Source organism: Prinia subflava, chromosome W (assembly GCF_021018805.1).
Source record: "Prinia subflava isolate CZ2003 ecotype Zambia chromosome W, Cam_Psub_1.2, whole genome shotgun sequence".
Taxonomy (NCBI): domain Eukaryota; kingdom Metazoa; phylum Chordata; class Aves; order Passeriformes; family Cisticolidae; genus Prinia; species Prinia subflava.
The window spans coordinates 8,148,325-8,173,173 of record NC_086282.1 but is presented as its reverse complement, the minus strand read 5'-3'; the positions used below and the strand labels follow the sequence as shown (position 1 = coordinate 8,173,173).

Genomic DNA, 24,849 nt, shown 5'->3' with positions numbered 1-24,849 from the left:
CCTGCTAAGTGAGTGCGGAGTTTCCCACGCTGCGGTACCATCTTTTCGCGAGAAAAACGGCCAGTACGGAGACGAAGCGAGTGAGAACAAAAGAGTGAGAGAACCCCCCGGGGAAAAGTGGGATTGGGTCTCCGGGAAGGAGTGGGACCTCTTGGAGAGAGGAAGCCAAGGACTTTCCTGGCATAATCCATTGGGAAAAAAAAGAAGGTAAAATATGTTGAAAGGATTGATTAGAAACCTGCTGGATTGAGGAATTTAATATTCCAAGAGCACCCAGGGTTTATTACCTGCTGGATTGAGGAAATTAATATTCCAAGAGCATCCAGGGTTAAGTTAAAATCTGCAGAATTGAGGATATGCCCAAGAGAATCTGGGGTTGGGAACAATATAGGTGGACTGAGGGATATCCAAGAAAACAGGGACTGGCCAGTGACACCTAAAAGTGTAATAGATGTGTTGAAAAATAAAAGGTACCTTGTTGTTGTGGTTGTTTTGTTGTGTGTGAGATTGAGTGAAAAATAAAGTGGAGTGAATGTGGACGAATGAAAGTATAGGCAATGTAGATTGTTTTATTTTAAGCTTTATTATAGTTCCTCAGAGGAAGTGTATTGTATTGAAAGGTAGTGTGAGAAAAAGGAGGGGTTTTTTTGGAAAATATAGTCGAAGGAAAAGTGGTATTTGGGTGGTGAAAGGAAAGTGAAAAACAGAGGCAGGGGGTTAAATAGATAAAATCTTGAAAAATGGGACAGAAATCCAGTAAGGAGAATATAGGAAAGAAAAAAAGGAGTAAGAAATTATCAACAGAGATACCCCAAGATAGTCCCCTGGGAGTTATGTTAGCCAACTGGGAAAAAAAACCTTGTACAAGAAAAAAGGACAAAGTAAAGATGATACAATTTTGTATGCTTGAATGGCCAACAAAGGAAATAAGATCTGATCATGTTTATTGGCCTAGATATGGTTCCTTTGAAAGATGGATTTGTCAGGCTCTAAATATGTTTGCAAACTCAAAGGAACTGTTTAATCCAGAAGAAAGAGAATATGTCACATGTTGGACAGCGGATTTTAGGAAAATAAAAATCTTTAAGGTATCAGAAATCCCTGAAACAAAACAAGAAAAGAAAAAAGGCAAAGAGAAGGAAGGGGAGCAAGAGAAAAAGAGAGCAAAAGAAAAAGAATGGGATCCTTTGCAAGTTTTACCCCCCCCCCCTTTCAAGACACGCCTGCATTGCCGGTAGCCCCAACGCCAGTTCTGGGTCCTGGCGAGCTGCTTCCTTCAGCCCCACTGGCCCCGGTGTCAGTGCCTGTCCCAGTCCCAGCGCTTACCGCGGGTCCTGGCTTGTCGTTTGTTCCTGCCCCGGTTTCCGTCCCAGGCGCAAGTCCGTTGTTCGTGGCGGCAGCCCCGTCGGTTCCCCCCCCATTGTCCGCGGCGGCGGCACTGCTGGTTCCCCCCTGCTGCCCAGCTGGTCTGTGGCTGGTTCGCTGGCTGCGCCTGGCGGGTTCCCGTCGGTCCCGGCCGTCCCGTCTCTGACAGCTTCTCCCGCAGCAGCTTTTTTGGCCCCATCCCCAGCAGTTTTTCCAGTCCCAGCTGCGCTGAGCGCTGCCGCCGCTGCCTTGCCTTTGTTAGGAGCGGGTGGTACCGCTGCCATGAACCACATGGAGGCTGACCGCGCGGCAGTTTGGCCACCCCCGGAAATGCTTCCCCCTTCAGCAGTTCTGGCAGCAAACCCTGCCCATGCTCCGCCTCTGGAGAACCAAGTCTCGGTGGTATGTCCTCCAGACATCTCACTTCCGGTCCGAAGCCCCAGGCCCTTGGAAACCGCAGCTACAGTTCAAAAGAACCCCTTGTCCCTAGAAGATGCTCCTTATAAAAATACTAGAAGTGCAGTTAAGAGACAACTTTCTCCTGACTATTCCTCACTACATGAAAACAAAACTACAGAAAAAGAATGGGAAAAAAAATTGGTCTACATCCACTGAGAGAAGTCCCGATGGGAGGAGGTGGGACTGGATTTGTGAATGCTCCCCTGACTTCTTCTGAGGTCAGGAATTTTAAAAAGGAAATCAAAGGGATTTTGGAAGACCCCATAGGCACAGCTGAACAACTTGACCACTTTCTAGGTCCAAACATTTATACCTGGGAAGAAATGCAGTCTATAATGAGAATACTATTTTCTCAGGAACAAAGGGAAGTGGTTAGAACTGCAGGAATAAAAGTCTGGAACAGGGAACACACACAGGGGCCCCCTGGAGAAGACATAATGCCGACAGAACCCCCGGAGTGGGGTCAAAATAAAGAGGAAGGGAGAAAACATATGGATGATTATCGCAATACATTAATCAAGGGAATAAAAGAGGCAGCGCCGCGAGGGCAAAATGCTAAAAAGGCTTTTGCAGCACAGCAGGGGAAAGAAGAGACCCCAACCGAATGGTTAGACAGGCTTAGGAGAAATATAAAACAATATTTCGGAACAGATCCTGAAACTGAAGTGGGGAAAGCTTTGTTGAGAATTAACTTTGTTACAAATGCTTGGCGAGACTTTAGAAAGAAATTAGAAAAAAATGAGGATTAGCTTGGTAAACCATTAGATGACTTATTGAAGGAAGCTCAGGAAGTCTATGTCCGGAAAGATGAAGAAAAAACTAAACTAGAGGAAAAAATTATGGCAGTCACCATGAGAAAACCACATTGGGAGGTCGGGAATTAGCTCTTAGACCATTTCAAAGTATCCAAATAGATTTTACTGAGCTTCCTCAAGTTCAAAGATGGAAGTATTTCCTAGTGATAAAAGACCATTTAACTCATTGGGTGGAAGCAGTTCCCACTGCCAAGGCTACAGCTAACATGGTAAGGAAAACTCTTTTGGAACAAATTATTCCAAGATATGGAATGGTTAATAGGATAGACTCGGACAGAAAAACACATTTTATGTCAAAAGTGTTACAACAATTAATTCAAGCTTTGGGGATAAAATGGGAGTTACACACCCCATGGCACCCACAAAGTTCGGGCCGAGTAGATAGGATGAACCAGACTTTAAAAAGAACTTTAACTAAATTAATAGTTGAAACCCGAACGTCATGGGTACAGTGCTTACCTTTAGCATTACTGAGAATCCGAACACAACCCAGGTAAGACCTGGGAGTGTCACCTTATGAAATGATGTTTGGGTTACTGTTTCTGACCACCCAACATGAAAACGCTACCTATGAGGTAGGGGAAAGGAGTGTTAAAGGATATATTAACACAATTGCAAAAACTCTTGAAAATTTGAGGCTAAAAGGAATAATCCCTCAAACCACACCTTTAGACTTTAAAATCCATAATATTCACCCAGGGGAGTGGGTGTTAGTAAAAACATGGAAAGAACAATCTTTAACTCCACAATGGGAAGGTCCTTTTCAGGTATTGCTGACGACCGAGGCTGCGATCCGGACCAGGGAACGAGGGTGGATCCACGCCAGCAGAATAAAAGGACCTGTGGAAAAGCCTAAGGAGTGGATGATATCATCGGAACCGGGTGATACAAAGTTAACTCTTAAGTGGGAATGAGTAGTAATGAACTGGGAAGGCCCAAATGATCCAAGGAACATACGCAGGATCACACCTGACTGGGAAGTCAGACCGAGTTTACATCAGTGGTTTCAAATACCGCCTGGACAAACTTTGAGGCACCTCCGGTACCCTCCCTGGAGGGGAATACTGCCACCGCAGACAGGAGGATCGGGACTGTTTCGGACAGAAAACCCCTCTATTTTGGCCTTAGCCTGTGATTTATACAAAGAGGAGGGTGAATTACAACCTCAGTCAGTGCTACGCAATATACCCTGTTTGATTCACCCAAATACTGGACATGCTAGTTGGGTTAAATGTAAATGTTTGAGCTGTGGAAAAAAAATTGGTATTGTAGTTCACACAAGCGACGCTCTCGTTGCAGAAGTGTCAAGTACCAACTGGATCCCTGATCCAAGTAGAACTTGAAGCAACTGAAATAATAACTTTGTTTTGTCGATGGGAATTATTAGTGCCTGTTGAATGGGAAATAGCTGAGGAACAGTGGGAAACCATCGTTAAGGAGTGTCAAAAACGATTTGCCTGGAAATTAGCTAAGAGAAAGTGACAAGAGAAATGAGGGCAAGACCAGATTGGCCTCTATAATCGCCACCAAGAAGATCACATACACCTGCTGTGGGTTGCAACCCCATAGGCATGGGAGGTGGGAGTATAAGCCATACTGGACCTCTCCTTTTTCTGTCACTCATTTTCTCTCTCTTCCCTTTTGGGATAGTGACAAGGCCATGCTACAGGTGTTATCGGAAACTGTATATGGAAAGACACCGAGGCTCCTTCTATATTTCTCACACTCATGTCAACAGTCACTGTTATAACCCTTCCAAATTAGGAAACTGCATGCACAATGGGAAAAAGTACTGGATTGCAGAAAACTTAGGGGGAAGTGAATGCCCAAAAGGGGAGAAATGGATGTGCTTCACATACGCTATTGGAAATAAAGCACAGGATTTGGTAAAAGAGCAATTGATAAACAAAAAGGCTAGGCCAGCACCACCACCTAAACCTGTACCAATTTCACTTGATAGTTTGTATACAAAATTGGAACGTCACTTAGAAAAAGAAATAGATATTTCACAGATGGCTAAAAATCAGTTTGTGGAATTGGGAGAAAGAATAAGTAAGGAACTTAACCAATTGTTGGGTCTGTGGAGGGGCTTTGATGTCAGAAGAATGGCCATGGAAAAGCAGCAGCTTAGGCCCAATTGAGCTCCTTAAGTGGAACCAGACAAGTGTAAGGGGACAAAACCAACCAGAGGGATGGATTTTGAGTTCAGTAGTCATAGGGGAAGAATGTCTTTGGCGCAATGGGAAAAAGTTCCTTCATGAAGTAGGAAAAACTCTCTGTAAAAGATATAAGGTTAGTAATGGAACCTCTGTATGGTGGGTTCCAGAAGAACCTACCGTGCATTGGACCCAGGAAAAAGTAAAAAAAGGAAATTGTAAGTATAATAATAAAATCAGACTTTTTCAGTGTAATGATACAGGGAAAAATCCTTACGTTGGCATCCCAGAGATTTCTAAATTTTGGGAGAATATAGATGAGCAAAAATTGGATTATTGGAAAGCTCCAGATAGCTTATTCTGGATACGTGGAAAAAGGGCATACCCAAAACTCTCCTCTCAGTGGAAAGGGAGCTGTACTCTGGGAGTCATACAGCCAGGATTTTTTATTTTGCCAGGGCCTGAAGGGGATCACTTAGGGATACCAGTTTATGAGGATCTAAAAAGAAACAAGAGAGACTTAATTGGGAGATTCCAAAAATGGGGAGACGAGGAATGGCCCCCTGAACTTATACTGGAAACATATGGGCCAGCCACCTGGGCACAAGATGGAAGTTCGGGATATCGAACTCCCATTTATATGTTAAATCGTATTATAAGACTTCAAGCAGCCGTAGAGATAATAACAAACAAAACTGGTCGGGCAAAGGAATTAATACCAAGACAACAAACCCAAATCAGAGCAGCTGTGTATCAGAATAGGTTGGCTTTGGATTGTCTATTAGCTGAAGAAGGGGGTGTTTGTGGAAAATTCAATACATTGGACTGTTGTTTAAAAATAGATGATAACGGGGATGCTGTCCTGGATATAGTCAATGATATCAGAAAAATCGCCCATGTACCAGTTCAAAGGTGGGAACCAATGCTAAATACTAGCTGGTGGGATAATGTGTTGGGAATAGAATGGTGAAAAAAACTAGGCTTCTTCCTCTTATGTGCTACAGCTGGTCTAATATTCCTTCCTTGTTTGATCCCTTGTTTCATTTGACTCATCACTAGTGTACTTCAAGGTATGCAATTAGTGGCCATGGATCAAAAACTGGATACAACAAAAACGGTGCAAAGGATTATGGTATTAAAGAAACAAAATAAAATAGAAGACCCCTTCCAGGAAGCTAGATTGATTTATGAGGAAAATGAACAAAAATTGGAGGCTGAAAAGCAATAAATATTGCTCGAGCCAAAGTAACTATAAATAGAAAGAGGGAGGATTGTGAAAAATGCATATTATATGGCTCTACGCAGATATTTATTATATGTATTATGCTAGGTTGGAAACTTATGCTGTATTAACATTTTAGTAATATAGTAAATGTAGTAGTGATAGTGGAGAGTTAAAATAATTTCTGTTTAAGCTAACTGCGGGTAGTTGGGGGAAGGTAGAAGACGCACAATCTTAATTTGACATAGCCTGGCTTTGGAACAAATGTCAGCTTCTGCAACTAGCTTCATACTATTGTTTTAAGTATGACTCCAGCCCAGGAGATAATTGAGAAGCATTGTTTTAACCAAATCAAGTAGAACCCAGGGTAAAGCGTAGGTATGATTTAAGATAGTAACTAAGAAATAGGATAACCACTATCTAGGAGTGGAGGTTAGTTGACATATGTATCATTTGAAACTATAAAAATCACAAATCGACTCTGTATTCTTGGGCACAAGATTTGGGCACTGTATGCCCCTGTGCCCCACGCGTGCTCAAATAAAGAACCGCATATGATCGCCTTTGTGTGGTTATATGTTTTCCCACGCTAACAGTAGTGTAATTAAAATCAAGCTTTAGTGGTTAAAATAGAAACTATGCGTGTGAGATATTCTTTTTTTTAGCTCAAGAAAAGGAGATAATCAAGAAATTCTTCGCACAGAGATAACAATTACAGAGACCCCTAAATTTTCCAGTGGAGAAGAATTTATGTCTCTCCTTATCAACAGAAACGAACCTCTTCAAGCCTGACTTAGACTCAAAGGCGCCTGGGGATTAACAGAAAGTTTTTGACAAGTACCAGGCGAATTTCTTGTTTTAAATAAAATATGCATAATCATGAGGTTACTCCTCTTAAGGGGTAAATTTTCTTTTAACGGGGTCCTTTTCCCAGCTCACTATGGTCCAGAAAGAGGTACCCAGCCCGGGCTGTAATTCTTTGCTGGTATTGTCTCATTAATTGTCCTAACTCTAATTGTTTAACCTTTATTACTATATTTGCATTATTATTTTTATAACCATTTTATTTTTATTAAACTTTTATAAATTTTAAAAACAAGCGATTGGCATTTATTACACTTGAAATTCTGTCCATTTATTTTTCTACAATTAATAAAATCATTTATTAATTTGAAATTGTCTCAGCATTTATTACATTATCTGCAAATAAATCTTCACTGAATTGCTTCTCCTCTGCCAAAAATAGGCCCCCATTGCACAGTAAGCAGAGGCTGATGGGAGAGAACTACATCACTAAAAAGCTAAAATGTGTGTTATTCTACTTTCTCATGCAAACACTGCTTCTTTTTCACAGCCTTTGAGTAAGAGCATCACATTTGAAAGAAACCTTCACCCAAGTTGCTTTGGAAGAAGGAGTAAAATAACTAGTACAAGCCTACACGAACAAAAAAAAAATATATCCCAAGCCCCTAGAAGTGAAATCCCTGAAGACTTTCTGAAAATCTGATTATCCTCTGACTAAATATTCTATCCAATACTTCACCAGATCTTTAGGTGGTCCACTGATGAAAGTCAAGTGACAACCACTCACATTTCATGAGCAAAAAGTCAATAGTCTGGGTGGGGATTTGAGAATGGCACCAGAGGCACTAAAGTTTCTCTCACAGAGAAAATCAGTAACTCTCGCACTGACTGCAACGGCCAACAACTACACACAGCTGAAAATCCTGCTCCTAGATGGAAACAGAAGCACAGGCAATAAAACACCAGAGCAAATCTTGCCCAGCAAGACTGCTTCTTTTGCACAGAATCATAAAATCAGTCAATTAAGGGTGCACAGTTAAATTATTCTAGTTAGATTTTACCTAGGCAGCTGGTGTTGTACCTCAAAAATCTTAATTTAAAAATTAATTCAAATTGATTTGAAAAAACACCAAAGCCTTTTGAATTTAAGCTGTAAAGAAAGAATAACAAATGACAGTGTTTCAGTGTGAAGGAAGGTGTCTCATCAGTTACTAAAAGGATTTTTAAAAAATATCTTCCTTAAAAGATCTGTGATAGAAAAGACAGCATACTAGTCACAGATTTAGAAGTGGTAATGAAGTGGAAGAAATTCTGATTACTGGCAGCAGAACAGGAACACAAAAATCTAAAATCTGAATCTCAAATATTAAACTCTCAGAATTTATCCCAGAAATAATTTGTTCACAATCTTAAAGCCTCACTTTAAAAACTCCCACACAACTATTTGTAGCAGGAAATCTTAAAAACATGAGCCAAGCGTAACTTTTAGATGTGTAAAATCCCCAAAATATTCAAATGACAGCTCAGAGATGCCACATCTCCATTTCTGGCTGTTAGGTCAGAAAACTAAGAAGAAGAGTTTAAAGGTCAACAAAATTAACTAACTCATTAAGTTTTGCTACACAACTATCATTCAGCTAAAGCTCATAATACCCACAACTTGAAGACGCTGTCTTTACAATGCTTATTTTAAAAAGTATCCATGAGAAGCTGCAGTCACACTAAGCCATTACAAAATATTTCAGAACACTCATGCAAACACAACTCTTGTAACCATTTCAACAGCATTCATCATTCCTTTTATTTACATTCTATTATCATATGAGAAGCCACAGCAAATATGCACACAGTAATGTATTTGCACAGTTCCTTCAAAAAAGGCTTTGTGAGCTTGGAAGACGTTCTGTCCAAGAGCAAGAACATTCCATGCAATCAGTGACCAAATGCACAGTGCAAATAAACTTGCAAATAGCAGACAGAGCAACTGATAGGCTGAAACAGCCAAATAATTTTGAATAATGGGGAAATTAATGGAAATTGAAATCTGTTCACACATTTATGGACACAACAGCTAAAATTTCTGCACAACAAAGTTTTGAAGTATTAGAAAACACTACAGGAAAAAGATGGCTACCAGGACCAAGACTAGATTATCCTTCCCACCCCCCACCACACCCCCCCCCCAGTTTCTTATAATCATTCAGTCTAAGATAAGAACAGCACAGCTCTACTGGATGAGCAAGTTACATAAAAAGCTAGGATTTCCCCTTTCCCATTTTATTGCAAGGTGCATATTTTTCAAGACATGCAAATAGAAACTCAGTGAATGTCAAAAAATACCAGGATGAAGATCATCTCAAGAGCTCAGATTTGATATTTCTTTGATCATCAACTTGACCTTTGCCTGCTAAACAGCACAGAGATAAGCAATGATAGATCAGCTGTCTTCACAGATGTCGTGGTTGCGGGGGGAGGTGAATTTTTCCAGGGAGATGTGGGCAGGCCAATCAGTAATCAGCTTTTCTGCTGGCACCTGGATTGGTCACTCGGAGGTTTAGACACGCCTCTGAGGACACAAAGAGTTAAAAGCAGGACTCTAAGTGGGTTCAGTCTCTTTTAGATTCTGGTTTCAGCAGGGAAACATCTCCTCTCCCCTGCTCAGCTCTGGGCTGAGTGGGGGAGGAGAGCCACGTGGTGGAACTGAAGTAAGCTAAAGCTCCGGGAGGAGAAGAGAGTAGACAAGACTAGAACTGAGCTGCCCCGTCCAGGATGGAGGGGTGAAAAACTGTGGAAGTACCTTCTGTGTGTGCTCACCCCCCTCCCCCCCAAACTCCGGGAGAAAATGCCCAGCCACGTGGGAGTTGCCGAGCCTGGGAGGGCCTGAGCCCGCACCCTGCTGGGAGCCAGAAACTGTTAACCCTTGCTTGGCAGAAAGAAACTTTTCTTAGACATTGATTCTCATGACTGGTGGTTTCAAAGGAGAGAGGGAAGCAGCCTGAGACCGAGATGACAAAAAGAGATGAGAAAAAAACCAGATGGGCAAAGATTGAAGAGGAGTGGCTTTTGAGCTAGACTTTTCTTGCATAATGTTAGTCATAGACTGAACTTAAGTCTCTTTTGAACATAAACTGCATTTTAAGTAGATACAGCTGCCCCTGCTTTTGCTACAGTGACTGGCACTTGAAGAGTGGAGCGAGCAGAGAAGAGAAGGGGAGGGTGAGGTGGCGCCCTCTGCCCTCAGGGGAGACCTGCTCTCGGAACCTCGGCCCCTGAGTAAAAAGGGAGAGAGCTCGGCATGCAAGTATCCTTAAAAGAGCCCTGTATGCAGTTTCAGACTATGGACAGCGGTGAGAGCGCTGGACATAAGAAAAAGAGAGTGTCACCCTGGCAGACTTCTCCAGGCGGTGCCAGGGGTGACATGGAAACACATAAGGGGTAGACCCGTGTTTTCTGAAGAACAGTCTGTAGTGCGAGAGAGACTCCTCTCTCCCTTGCTGAATTGAAGATTGGTGTTTTTTTAAGTGGTGATTGTTTAATCTAAAACCCAAAGGTTTGGTCTGTGAAGAGTAATGTGTGAGGGGTAGAAACTGAGAGAAGAAATGTTCTGAGAAGTTTTTATTTCTGTCTCTGTGTGTGTTTAAGAGTTTTTCTGTCTCTGTTCTTATGTAATGTAATAAAGTTTTAGTGGTTTTTTTTTGTTTTCAAGATTTAAACCTGCTCTGCTCTGTTCCTGATCACATCCCACAGTAGTTGTTAAGGAAAAAACATATTCATAGGTGCATTAACATCTGGCCGGTGCCAACCCATGACAACAGATGAAAACTAAAGGACTTCAAATACAGCCACCAGTGCCACAATAAAAATGGATTTAAATAACTGCTCGACAGGTTGAGAGGTACCACAGGGAAACACAGCACTTGTCATACAATGGTTCTGACCTCTCTGGTTAGGAAGTCCCTTAATTGAAAATCCCTCCAGGCAAGGGAAGAGTGAGACCATGCCCTGCACATCCTGCATCTTTGAGACGAGATTTGCATGCCACACCAATGTTTATACCTCTTCTTAGGTTCTTATATCCAAGACGTTCATAAACAAAAGAACTAAGACATCTAATGCCTATTTTTTCCTTCCAAAAATCAGCAAAACAATAACACCATAAGAAACTTCAAACATTTCAGCAATGGTTGTATTTTCAAGAAGCACAATGAACAACTTAAATCTACATTGCAAATCTGGCCCAATGCTGAACACTTAAGCAGCAATACCAAAAGATGCAGCTCTGAGTCTGAACAACTCAACTCCGTGTCACATCTGAATTTCATGCTGCTCGGTGTAGCTCCCCCTTGCCTCGTACTATAAGCTTTTAAATAAAAATGTTGTTCAAAGAGATGCTACCAAACTTTGTTTTCCTGTTACTATAAAAAACTTTATTCTAAGAAAACTGAAGACAGTCATCACCCAACTAAAAATTTAATTAGTTTAAATTTAAGAGGATCAGCAATTCATCCGGGTTGGGCTGTGCCTGACTAGACAGATGGCATTAAGATTTCTTTCAGTGTTCAGAAACTGTAGAAAGCACAGTTTTAAAAATGCTTTAGGAGTGCTGGTGTGTATTAACCAGTAAATAGTTGCAGGTGAAGCCCCAGAGCATGTTCCATATAACCATTTAAACACTACCTGTAGTTGCCTAAATCAATGCTGTGGTAGGGAACCTGTGCTACATGTCCATGTTTGGCAGACAGTTGACCAATTCAGGTTCATACCTCTGACATCAACACTACTAATAGGACTAATCAATGCAGCTCATATTCTTCTACTTCTTGAACAGCAAGAGAAATCCAAGCTTACTGCCTTGTATTTCCAACAGAGTAGAAGCACCTATTCTGAAGACTAAAAGTGACATTTATTTTTAAGTTCCTTGAAATAATCCCCATGCTTTTCAGAGTGTAAGGACTAATGATTTTTGTCAGTTTGGATGTTTCAGGATCCTGTTCTAGTGAGACACACTTCTGTCACTTTTTTTTTTCCTGGATGAAATACGAGTAAATCCCAACACAACAAAGCTTGTGCAGCTGCAAAGCCTTGAGAGGTATATTCCACTCCATCCATTCAAACTACACTCTCTTGGATACAGTGTGACTTCAGACAACCACTACAGGAGTCCTCACCCAAAGACTACTAAAATATATATCGTGTTCTACTTACAGTTCACACTGCGTGTGAGGAAAGCACCGTAGCTGCTTAGAGGACGACCCCTGTGACTCAGAAACACAAGTTTTGTGGGTCTGGTCCATGCTTACAAGTACAGAAAGAAAAGTATTGACACAGCAGCTTCAGACCAACACCAGTCTGCATGTGTTCCTCTTCAGTGCAATCCACCAAGGCACAAGGCATCCTCCTCCCCAGCCATGCAAGAGGTGCAGTGATTTACTTTCCACAAGGATTGGACCCAGAGGTAATTAGTTAATGCTGAGAGACTGACTAGGACTCATGGGCTCACCATCTTCTAAAATGGAGTAGGGTCATGCAAATACAGTTCTTTCTACAGCACCTATGTCTATCATGTCTGGACAGATGCCTGCTCAGGTAGTCTGAATACGTACTTTTTAACTGTATCTTTAAATATTAACTGGCACTGAACACTTAATTCAGTTTCCTAACTCTTTTCTCAAACAGAAATTGACATTCATATGTGGCACTTGACCCAATCCTGTCCAAATAATGTGATGCGGAAGGAAGAGATTGTTGAGAAAAACGCACACAGAATGGCACTGCTATCACATCTCATGGTACTGCATGTGTGTTCTGGTAGGAAACACTTCAAATACAGCCCAACTACTAAGATGAGACTTAAATCACAAGGAGGATAGAATTAGTAGATGCACTAGAAGGCATGGTAAAAACAAGCAAGGCAAAATTCTTTCCTTGAAATTAAAAATGTTATTACTTTGGTGCAAAGTTTTACACATCTGTCTTGGTTTGGAAAGACAGGTATCTGTCAGGGAAAACTGGAGTTTCCCTTGGAATGGAGAATGTAAAACCCTCTCCCTCCAAATTATTACAATTTTGCAATTAGGAGCTTTCAGGCAAAAATATGGGAATAGGAGTAACAGTTCTTTACTAGGAATATTAAAAATGCAAATGCAGTAATACAAAAAAACAAGCAAGCAAACAAACAAGTCCTAGAAAACCCTGACAGAGTCAGGAATATGACCTGCCACCCTGTCGGCCAGGGTGTTGGAAGCAGTCCAAATAAGTCCTACTGGAGTGACAGATGTGGTTCTGTTGGAGTAGAGATGATCCTGTAGTGGTGGTGAGATGAGTCTGGTCTTCCTCTGAGAATCCAGTAGAAAAGAGGATGCTTGGTGTTCCTACATCTCAGTTTTTATCTTGATAGGAACAGCTGGCTCCACCCTCCCCCCCCCCCCACCCTGTAGAGCATCTCACAATGGCATGATGTAACTGGAGGGTGGACAGTGGTGGAAGAGATAAGAAACACTGCTCCACCTGGTTTTAACAGCTGGCCTATTATCAGAAGGCATCCGCCCCCCTCACCCCTGGAGTTACAAGAGATAAAGGAAAAAAAAATATCCCCAACTGGTTTCAACAGATGAAATAGAATACACTTTTTTTTTGGTTACATAACCCAAGACAACATCTCACAGATCTTTTAAGAGCTGCATGTCTACTCTGAAATGCCCCCCTCTTGTAAACACGTCTCCATCCTTGATTACCAGTAATAAGACTGAAAAAAAAAAATCAAATAATTCAAACTCCATAGGAACCACAAAATGCCCTCTGTTCCATTTCCACTTAAACACCTTTTTTCCAGTGATGGACATGGAAAAGCACTAGAAGACAGACTATTCTACCATTCTGGCTTCATTAAGTAACTGAAAACTCAAAAGCCACCAGCCTTGTGATCACTATCTCATTTCAAATCAAACTCCCATCACCTCACAGTAATTGTCTGCTTCTCTGACAGTATGAAGTCTGTAATAGCTTACTGTATTTCAGAGTCTAAGGTAATGAAGAACCAAACTGCTTGGCTTGGGAAAGGTGTAAGAGAAAGCAGTAAAAAAACCCAAAAAACAGGACAGTTCTAAATTATTACTACTTACCTCAGAGTTAATATAGTGATCTTTCAGAAGGGAAAATGAGTTAAAAGGCAGTATATGCCATCACAATAGACTAAATGCAAATAGATACAATAGAACTTCAGGAAAGCAAACAGATGACAGTCTGGATGATCTGTCCAAGAGCATAGCTAACATCTGTGTTATTTTTTTAATCACAAAGCACTTTTGTGAAATGCTTGACTGATCATTATTTTATATATTCACAGATGAAGAAGCAGTTTCCCTGACAAGAAGATCATGCTGTCTGGCATTTCTACTTTTTACTAATATCCCAATTATGTTACTACTGATGACCAAGAAATAGAATAAAGTATTCAGTAAGAAATATGGCCATGCACCAAATTATCTCAGATTATCAGATGTTCAGTCTACACAGTCTTGAAAAACAAAACTATTTATATGGCATAATGAAGTACTCCAAGATCAGAACAATTTTGAATAAAAGGCAAAATAGAAATCAAACACCAAGTAAATGGAAGAAGTTTTCTGTTGAGTAGGTTTGACTGACAAGATCATCCTTACTTGCTGTCAAAGAGTGACAGTCTATGCTGAGGTGGCTGAACAAGTAGTGAAATAAAAACTTACTGTCAAAAGAAGTAAGAAAATTTAACTGCCACCAGCCATCACTGTACCAGACTTACCCTCTTGTTCTTAGTCAATTCTAGTTGCTTTCAAGCCTTGACAATCTAGATCTATCACGTTGATCAAGAGTACAAGACAGAACTCACAGCTGACAGGCTCATAATAGCCCTTCTTCATGCAGCAGATATATCAAATGGGAACAAGGGATGAATTTAACAGACCCTAACACCATTTTGCATGGTAAGACTATGATGTTATTTGCTGCTCAGTACTTTTGTGGATATTATCCACCCAGTGCTTGATGCTACTGGAAGAGGAGCTGCCCAGATGACTGATGTTGACTCCCACAATGGAGAAGACAACACTCCAGATGCTATGGAAGAACAACACAAGGAACAATGAAGAACAAAACATTTTCATGTCACATTTAAAGCCAGAAAAAGTACACATCCCATTTATTTCCACCCTCCAGAGACTTATTTAATCATTACTCAATAACGCCTGGTGGCAAAACTCTCAGGGTTTTGGTTTCTTGTTTTGTCAAGGACAATTACTATAATTTTTCTCTCATATACAAGTTCACCAGATGATGGCTGAGATTATTAACAAGAATTTGAACACTGCAGCATGCACTGCTCCAACAGTAAAAGATAAGCAGAAACAAGGCACAACTGTTCAAATACAGAGTTCAAAAAAGCCCAGATATGGAAACATCCCAAGGGCTGACTTACTGAAACTATGATCTCCTTTTAGCTAGTACACTTAGAGACCTGACTGAGAAAGCCTACTGTTCATCAGAACAACTACAGAATTACGTACTAGCATTGTTAAAATATCCTATAGTTCCACATAACCAGTTCTGTAGATGTGTATGTTATTTTACCTTATCAATACGCCTATTCTCTTCTGATTGTTTTTTCTGCAATCACCTGTCAAACCTTCCTGCATTCCTGAGCAGCCCCAGTGGCTGCAGTTCTGTTCATCTGCTCACCAAAGCACTGTTAGCTGGCTAAAGAACAGCAGTCTTACCTTTGATGCACTTTTAGTTTTAACATCAACATACTAAAGCACTTAAGCCTGTTTAGCACTTCTGAACAAAGACAATCACAAGAATCATGCACTCAAGCATGAGCAAGTTTTGACAGTGAATGATTCTCATGCATATCCCAAGTCTTTCCAGGGCCAGTCCACAGAGCATGCAGGTGTTGCACTCCTGGCCTTTGATTTTTGGAACTGAAGCCATCTGCTTCTTGAGAGAGACATATCAAGTCATCAGCCAAAACAGGAGTTTCTTGGTTCATCTCCCTCACTCCTTGCATAGCTTGAATCCTACTAGTAGCCCTTCAAAGCTTCTGTTAGCTACTCATCCAAAACAAGTGTGGGAAGGAACTTCATGCAATGCCTCATTTGTGAAGAAGATAGCTCCTTTTAGTCAAAGATAACTTGTATTTCTGCACTTCTTTGCCCCCCCTTCTCAAATCAGTCTCATACTGGCCACACAGAGAATGACACTTGGTGAAAGCACAGTGTGTTCTAACAAAGAGCAACCAACAGCTAACTGGGTGTTTTGAAAAACAAGCCACAATGTCTGGAGATGAGCTAGCCAAATTCCTGCCTCTCCTCCAGAAGAGGTTTAAAAAAACCCATACAATCCAATGCATCTCAGATATCACATTTAGAAATTACGTGATGGTCTTACAATACGGGACATAACAGATGAGATACTGCAACACAAAAGCTCTTCATAAATATGCTACATCCAGTAGCTTGAAATACAGTAATGATTTTAACAGCTACATTGAAATGTTTTTTGCAAATAGTCGACAGTTCACGTCAAAACAAAAAAAAACCCAAACTATTTCAAGTTTTCTTCCTTCTGAAAAATGTTTGGTAAATGCTATGACAGGTTTGTTCCTCTCCTTGAATGCCAGATACGTTCCACTAAATGTAAAGAAAACCCTAAAAGTCTACATGAGCTCTTACTTCTCCTGGATCATTGCTATATCTTAATAAAGATGTATCTAGCCAAGCTACATACTCAATTTCTCCTGCACAGCTGCTGTGGATAAAAGTCTTGTACCTGTTCACCCATAGACAAGCAAGGTAGCCTTCAATAGATTTACAAAAATGAAGCTGAGCATTAGGGTAATAAAAAGCCTACCTTGACTTGCAAATTGATGATTTGTAAGAAAAGCAGGAAAGCACATTGGTGCTGATCTCCCACCAGTCTACCTGGCAGATCAGGGCAGGAAGTGCCCATAACAAACACTCTGCATAAATTCTTTATATTTTGTTGAAACAGTCGGCATTTCCTAAGTTCAATACCACTCCCAGCGATGGACAGTCCCTCCCTTTGCCATCCTGGCAAAGGGGATGTAATTCGTGTTTTGGTGTATATAAAATGTAAATATGTTTTGTAAAATGAAATGCACAAGCAGGTCGGGCATGAAGCCGACTAATTTCAGGACGGGCAACACCTAAAAGCCGCAAATCCTGGAAAGACAATGCCCCTGTCGGGAAATCAGGAAGCACACTATTAACACCAGAATAAAGGGTAAACCAAGATTGGAATCAGTCCTCTGGGGCAGTGGAACTGTGAAGTGCCCAGCCATCGCGGGAGATACGAATCGAGAGAATTTCTTCCATTCAGGATTTCACCTCCCATTCATTCACTGGAGGGACGAACTAAATATTCATCTTTCCTTGGGAGCCCCATTCATCAGACCAGACGGCAGAAATGAATATGAAGAAACAGACCCAAAGACAAAGAACTGTGGGGAAATACTCTGCCGCCGGCAAAATAAACTGTATAAAAAGGGGACCCCTAAAAGGGCCAATTCATGAACGGGGGGAGTTACGGTGCGATAGAGGCCATAGCTGAGGTTCATCCAATGCCGATCCCGGGCATCGACACTGAACTTCCAATTGCTGGCTTGCCCAAATTTTATGTCCTGTAATTCTTTAATTAATAAAATTCTATTTTATTAATTGGAATTGGCTTGGCATTTATAACAGGGAGATTGGCGTCTATCAATACACAGTAACAAGTCATCGTTACTTCCACAGGACTGCTGCAGAGATCATGGCAAAGGAGCAAGGAAGATAATGGCAGGGGGTTGGAAGCAGACTGTCTAAGGTTCCTTCCAACCCAAGTCATTCCATAATTTTCTGATATGATGTACTGGGCTGATGAAATAGCTGGTCAAACACTCTGCACCCAATGGAAACCAAAAGGATAGAGCTCCTCTACAGGACACCAGAGTGCTTCTAGGACAGCTGGACCTAAGGCCCAGATTTTATCAGGTTATGGACTTCACTGGACAGATTTTAACTCACTAGAAAATTTAGAAGGTATTCTAATTTTATTTTGAACATGGATAATCAATAAACACAAAACACATGGTTGTAGATTTTTCTTAAACTTAATAATCTTTGAAAATTCCTTTTGCCCTTCTTTTGTGCATATAAACCCATTCAAACTCAAGATCCTCAGAATCCGATAAGTTTCTTTCTCCTTGGGGCAAGGGGTACTAATTAGTGAGCTAGTGAGATGTCAGCATACAACCTAGGAACATTTGGGTGGATGTGATGGTTTGCGCAGAGCTCAAAATATGCCTCAGGCACTGAGGGGTGGAACATGAAAGCAGAAGTGGACAACATGATGGATCCTGTACAGATCCTTTCAGATAATTTGAAATCTTAGCTGAATCTATGTCCCTGTAAAACAATCACTCAAATGCCCTGCTTTTCAAAACTAGTCCAATTTTAGGTGCTGTGATAGATATTCAAAAGCAGTCAGCACTTAAAAAGCTCTGCTACAAATAAGTTTCCTGGCAATTATCAAAGGGATCAACATTAGGACAAATGCAGGGCACTTATAAAAAATGATCTAAAATGCAATTTCTTCTTCCCAAGGGATTCATGTTTATTATCAATGTTAGACAAAGTTGGAATCCATTGCACATCCCATATCACAGTTTGAGCCCTTTTTCTGTGTTCCCAGAAGCAGAAAGAGATTTCTGGGGAGCGAGTTCTGTGCTAGCATCCCATACTCCAAGGACACATGATTAGAGGTTGCCTCATGATGCTTGAATGTAAGGGGAATCAAGAACTACCTTCTATCATATATAGCCACTCTTTTCTCCTCCCATTCATTCCCTATTCATCAAATATCCCCTATCCAGTCTTTCCATCCTTCTTGAACCCAGCTCATCCCCACCATTGGCTTTGATTCCACAAATAGACCTTTGCTAACTAGAGGATGCAGAGAAAGGGTGGGTTTACCATCTGTCCCAGTCAAATCAGTTACTGTTTTCTTAGGCCAACTTTAAATCCAAGATAAACAGAGAAAACCTGAAAAAACTGAATGTCCTTAAGTCTCTGTGGAACACATTAACCTGACACCTTGACCAGCTATGACATTCCATTTTATTTCAAGTACAACCAATAGGTCTCCACATTCTCTTTATGTAGCCTGCATACCAGGATGAACTCTCCAGTCTGATTCTCTTTCAGGAGGCCTGCAAAGGCTTCCCTTCCCATAATGTACCACACAAAATCTAGAGTCATAGAGCTGAGCTAAGGAACACAGAAGCTGGGAAAAAAAGAAAAAACAAATCCATCACTACTCAACTGTCAGCAAGATGTTTACATTACTCCAAATAGATTCCAAAGCAAGGTCTAAGCTTTGCTTTTTAAAGTGGTTTCATTACTTCTCCCAGCCTCCCCTATTTTTCAGTTTGGACAACAAGTTGGCATTTACAGCAGTCCAACCAGCCGCATTATAAAGCATACATCCAAAATTTAGCTCAGGGAAAAATCTACAGAGACAGCTAAGACTTAAAAACTCCATCTCGTAGATGGTGTGTAGGAGGTGGAAAGAGGCACTGCTAAATCCGTTACCTTTCCTGTGAATGATGAGCACACCATCCCTTCCAAAAATAGACTACAGAGGAAATATTATGGTGGTGACTGTGAAAAAGCAAGCTCACTACTCTGGCTCAGACATCAGGTCAGCTGTATGTGAACATATGACCTCCTTCAAAGCTACCGGAATAGTTATTACTTAGTTTTTTGTTTAAAAAGTAAACACATGGAATCTATTGAAAATAACGATGCTTTAAAAAAATGTACCCTCATTTCAAGAAGCTGTTTCATAAATTCAACACTAATGAAAGGTAAGAACTGACAAGGCTCCTAGTGAAAGCTTTCATCTTCTACCTGTTGGTCTGACAACCCTGCACTGCATTCTATCACAACAGCCATCAGTAATCCCTCCCGCCTTCACCTTTTAAACCTTTGCTATGCAAATATATGCATAAAGCCTGTGTCCATGTTGTGGACAAGGAAGAGAGTTTAGCTGCTAAATGCATTGGTCCAGCATCATCAAATACAACAAATGCACTTCATAAAAATTCTAAGACCACGGTAGGGATGAGAAGGGAGGAAATCTTTCTTCCATCTGAAGATCTGTGCGAAGTCAGTGACTTCACTCTTGACCTGTTAGAATAACTTTCTCCAGAGAGGGAAATTAATTCAGCCTACAGCTCTATTTGATCTCTGACCTTTCTCTATAAAACAGTTTGCATACAGTGTCTGAACTTGGTCGGTTATATCTTGAGGGATTTGTAAGATGATCTGCTGCATGCACAAAATTAAAAATGACCCAGCCATTAAAACCGATGCTGCTCGGAATCTGAACAGAATCATTTGTTTAGATCAATCATATGTAGTATTAGCTAAGTCACACAGGGGTTAAACAAGCATCTCTGAGTGCAGTTCTTACATGGCTAAGATATGCTGGTTGTTAAGTAATGAACTGAAGTGTTTGATGCCACCAGAGTAATGTTATTATTTTTAATTGACATAAGTATATTCATTAGGCAAAGTATAAGTGTTTCATGCACACATTATCATCTTAAACTGCATTATAGACATAAATTCTACCAAAATGTCCGGCAACTGCATACACACTTACAATTAAACCACACATTTCAATACCTTTAAAGGATGAACTTATTACAAATTATTAGCTTAATAATTAAGAACACTTCAAATTAGAAGCAATCAGATGCTCACAGTGAGTTCTCAACACCAGAGATGCTAACAGGTTTTACAGCTTCTAGCATCCTTCCTGAAGACTCACACAAAATCAAGAGAACCCATGAGTCTTAGAAGTGCTCTGTCACCCAGCTCAATTGCCCTTGTCATTTCCTTCCCCAAGTACATTTTGCATTGCAAGCTGTAAAATAATTTTCTTTGGATGTGATAGCTTGTTTCAACCACTGCTTCTTGCCTTCTTCATTCTGAATGGATATTCCCTGTTAGAAATATTCTCTCTAAGGATAAGTAGAGATTTCTCGTGACTGACACACAACCTGACACCTTAATTGAATTTTGAACACCACTCCAGGGCAATGTATGTTCATTTAGACCACAATGAACCCTTTGGGTCTTAAAACCATCAGAGAGAATTAGAAAAAAAAATCTACATATCTTTCTTACAAATAGGAGCACATGAAGAAAACTACACTACACAATTAAAAGGTATAGCAGAGGTCAGCCAAAGAAGTCCAGAGCCTTTGCTTCATATCCCACAGCTCCTGAGAAGAAATACGTGTGGCTGACACAATACTGGTAGGGTATCAGCTGCTCTAGATGATGCCCCTTCTACACAGGATGGAGTGGGAGGTGGGACAGATAGATTAGGCTGCTTCCAAGGCACAAATCCTGTTTTATGTGGTTCTGAAGGAGAGGCAATTACAGACAGCTCCTCTTTCTGTTCATAGCTAACCCACCAAGTAGGGTAAAAGTAGTTCTTTACTGGCTGTGTCTCCTCATCTTGAGCTTGATTTTGACTTTTCTGACCCAAGCCTGGCAAACCTCCAGGGCATGTGCTAATAAAGCACAAGGAAATAGCTCTGAAAGCTAACACCAAAAGCTTGGAGGGCAATCAATATGTCCAATACACTTCAGAAACAGGCTTTCTGCCTGCTTCAGTCTTGCAAAAAGCATGTTTCTTTGAAGGACAACTTTAGCATCTTACACCTCCAGTTTCCTCACAGGGAATATTTTGCATTAGATAAGCCACCGGCAAAAAAGATATTTGCAATCTAAATGTTCCAATGCATTTCTGAGACATTCAATGTAGCTTTGTCCAGTAACAAATTCCAGTGTCCACATATGTCATGGAAACTTTTGAAACACTCTGAGACAAGTACTTAAAAACTGAAAAATTACTATCAATTATTCTTATCTAACAAACAAATTAACACAGCTGAAATCAGGTGAGAGAGTTTAATAACAGTTTACTGTAGAAAAGATGGATCATCTCTTCTCTTTCATTATGACTTAACAGTTTTTAAAAAGTCCCAGACATCTGCATGCTATGTCCAAGCTTTTATCTTTTACTGCACAGATTCTTTAGGAAGTTCTATCAGTGGCTAACATAGCCACAAAAATGGTGTATATCATATGACAGCAATATTTGCTAATCTTCACCAGTATTCTGATATAAACTTCCTTTCTTCTGATAATAACAACAGCATTGCCAGTAATTCGGTAGTCTCAAAGCATCCCACCTTACTTCTTTCATCCTCCCTCTCAACCTACAGGATTTCTTTGGGAGGGAGATGACATTGGATTCACATTCTGAAAATACAGATTAATCTCTGTCTCCACAGAGAGGTATTTACTCCACATTTCAGTTCTTGAAGGTCATACAGCCCTCATCATCCCATCAATCTAAGACCCCAATTTGCTACTCATGCCTATTAAACATCCCGCTGCAGTGCTTTGCTGAATAGACTGGCAGACAAACACACGTTTTGGTGCTTTGCCAAAGTGTCATTTCAGCACCATAAACTTTCACTGCTAGCTAAAAAAACCTACCAGCTGCACTACTTGGCTTTTACAACATCAGCAACCAGCTACCATCACAAATCCTCTGGAGACAATGACTTCCAGATAGGCACAGAATGAATCACATTTAAGCTTCTTACCTTCCAAGTCTTACACACTCCTTGGCCAGCAGAGGAAAGGAGCACTGAAATGTGGCAGAAGATGCTAAGGAGACACTTACAGCAACCTGCTAGTATTTGGAAGCTTGTAAAACCCTTACCTCAAGTTGCATAAAACCACCACTTTACAATCTGCCCAGCTATCCTGGGTTACACGAAACTATTTCCCATCTGAAATTGCTCAATCTTTAATGCAAAGTGCACAAGAACAGGAATAGTTGGCACAAATATATATCATCCCCAAATGAACTTAAAAGTATTCCTCTCACCAAGCAGCACCTTCCTGAATATTTAGCATAGGATTGGCAACTATTTAGAACAGAAAAAAAAATCTGAGTACTGCATAGATGGATGCATAGAAGAGACTAGGACACTGTGAAATGGAACTGGTTCCATAGTTAGCCTGAGAGAATTCCATAATGCAGTGGTCATACCTACACATGGGAGATCAACACAGAAAGCTGAAATGTGCTGTGGGGGCATACTAGGTAAGTTACACAAAAACAGGAGATGGAGGATATAGGAGGTAGAAGGGACAACAGAGTAAAGAAGAGGGAGGAAACCGAGCAGACTGCAGACAAGCAAACCCTTATAATAAATGCAAAAGGCAGACTCCTGGTAAAGGATGGGGAATGTCTTTTGCTTCTCCCTCATAAATTAAAGAAAAACTAAAAATTATGTTCTACTATTTGTAGATATTACAAATATTAACTCATCAGCCTGACATGAAAAATTCCTAGTGGAGAATGTGTTTACCCTTCTATCAGCTGGCAAACAATTCTTCTTAGAGAACAAGGGAGACAGGCATATTCAGTTTAAGATAGGGGTACTTAATTCCTCCAGTCAAAGATAAATCTGAGGCTAAGCAATTGCTAGAAAACAAAGAATATGATGCCACCCAAAAGCACCTCAACTCAACCTCTCCACAGGTAATTAGGAATATATTATAGTCAGAAGTAGTGAAGGCAGCAGGTAGACCCTGAACATCAGTCTGCACTAAAATGCTCTCACAGCATGGAAGCCATTAGGAAGCCAGGAAAACTCACAAGACCTTTATATTACACTGACATTTGCTCCTGAATTAATGAAGAGCAATAACCTCCAGGATATTTTGATAACACCTTACAAGTTTTCCTTCCTCAAGTTCTGCTTAAGTCACAGATATCAATGCATGGAAATACTTTGATAGAGAGAACATGGTTGTTATAAATGCCAGGACAATTTATTTCCAAATTCAATAATTTGGTTCATTAAAAATTCAAATCACAAATTTTGGAATCAAATCACATAATTTTAAGCAACAAAAAAAACCCCCCCACAAACAGCGATACCTACTTGACAGAGTTTCTCCCGGGAGAAATAGCCAAGGGTGACCCTTAGACACAGAGCCTGGCAGTCTGGTCTCTAGCTGGGTACATGAAATCGCCCGCTTAAGGGCTCAGCTTAAATAGGCTTTATTTCCCCTTCGGCAGCACTCTTCCCATTGTTTCTGCTAAGCACCGGCAATTAAGAGTGTTTACATTAAGCCCTGAAAAAGTCCCTCGGTCCATATTCAAATGCTAATGACCAGAGTAAGTCCTTGCTTTGAGGTAGTCAGGGTGTAGGTTGGCGATGTTAATTGTCTTCTTCTGACAGCGTTTGCGCCTTGTCTTTTTCACCTTCTATTTCTGAACCGGGAAGATCAGGAGAGGTGCTCCACGGGAATCTGTGAGGCACGCGGGTGGAGCACGTACAAATCTATCATACATTTATACAATATATTACAGTTTCCAGTTTATAAATATCTATAGAACATGAATTAAATAACCCTATTTTTCACAATGGTCTTCCTTCAAATACTACTATTTTGCCTTCTGAGAAAAAATATGGCAACGTGCTCCACAGCAGGAAAAGTATTTTCTCTGTCAACTGGGAGGTCAAGCATAAGTTGCTATTCAAAATTCTACCAGCACTTCAACATACACAAAAACTCTAGCACTTCTATGTAGAGTCACCCATCTTCCACCTTCTGTTTTTTTCCCCCCAAGTATTGTTATTTTCTGTGCATATTAATTTCTATATTGCCCAGTCCAATTTTAAATATTTCAAACAGTGGTGTTCAAAGTGACATAAAATTAATCTAATCACATCCAGAAGTGCTACCAAAATGTGCACATACCTACCAAGAAGGAAGTGACAGGTAAGAAAATCTTACAAATAAAAAGAAAGGTGGAAGAAAAACATTGTATTGCCTTGCTGGCTTTGTGACTTCTGTACCCTTCCTATTAATCAGAATATTTTCTGGGGGCA

The 24,849-nt window shown here is 40.5% G+C and overlaps 1 protein-coding gene across 9 annotated transcripts in view; it reads right to left on the bottom strand.

Annotated features, from left to right (window-relative positions):
- Positions 1-24,849, bottom strand: part of LOC134563423 (alpha-synuclein-like) — an 87,024-nt gene that overhangs the window by 31,067 nt on the left and 31,108 nt on the right. Inside the window, exon 1 of one of the 9 annotated variants that reach the window (XR_010083370.1) lies at positions 1,327-1,836. The exons of the other annotated variants lie outside the window; for them this stretch is intronic. The gene's annotated coding sequence lies outside the window, so the exon portion shown is untranslated. Of the gene's footprint in view, positions 1-1,326; positions 1,837-24,849 lie in introns of those variants that run through there. 9 annotated transcript variants of the gene reach the window in all.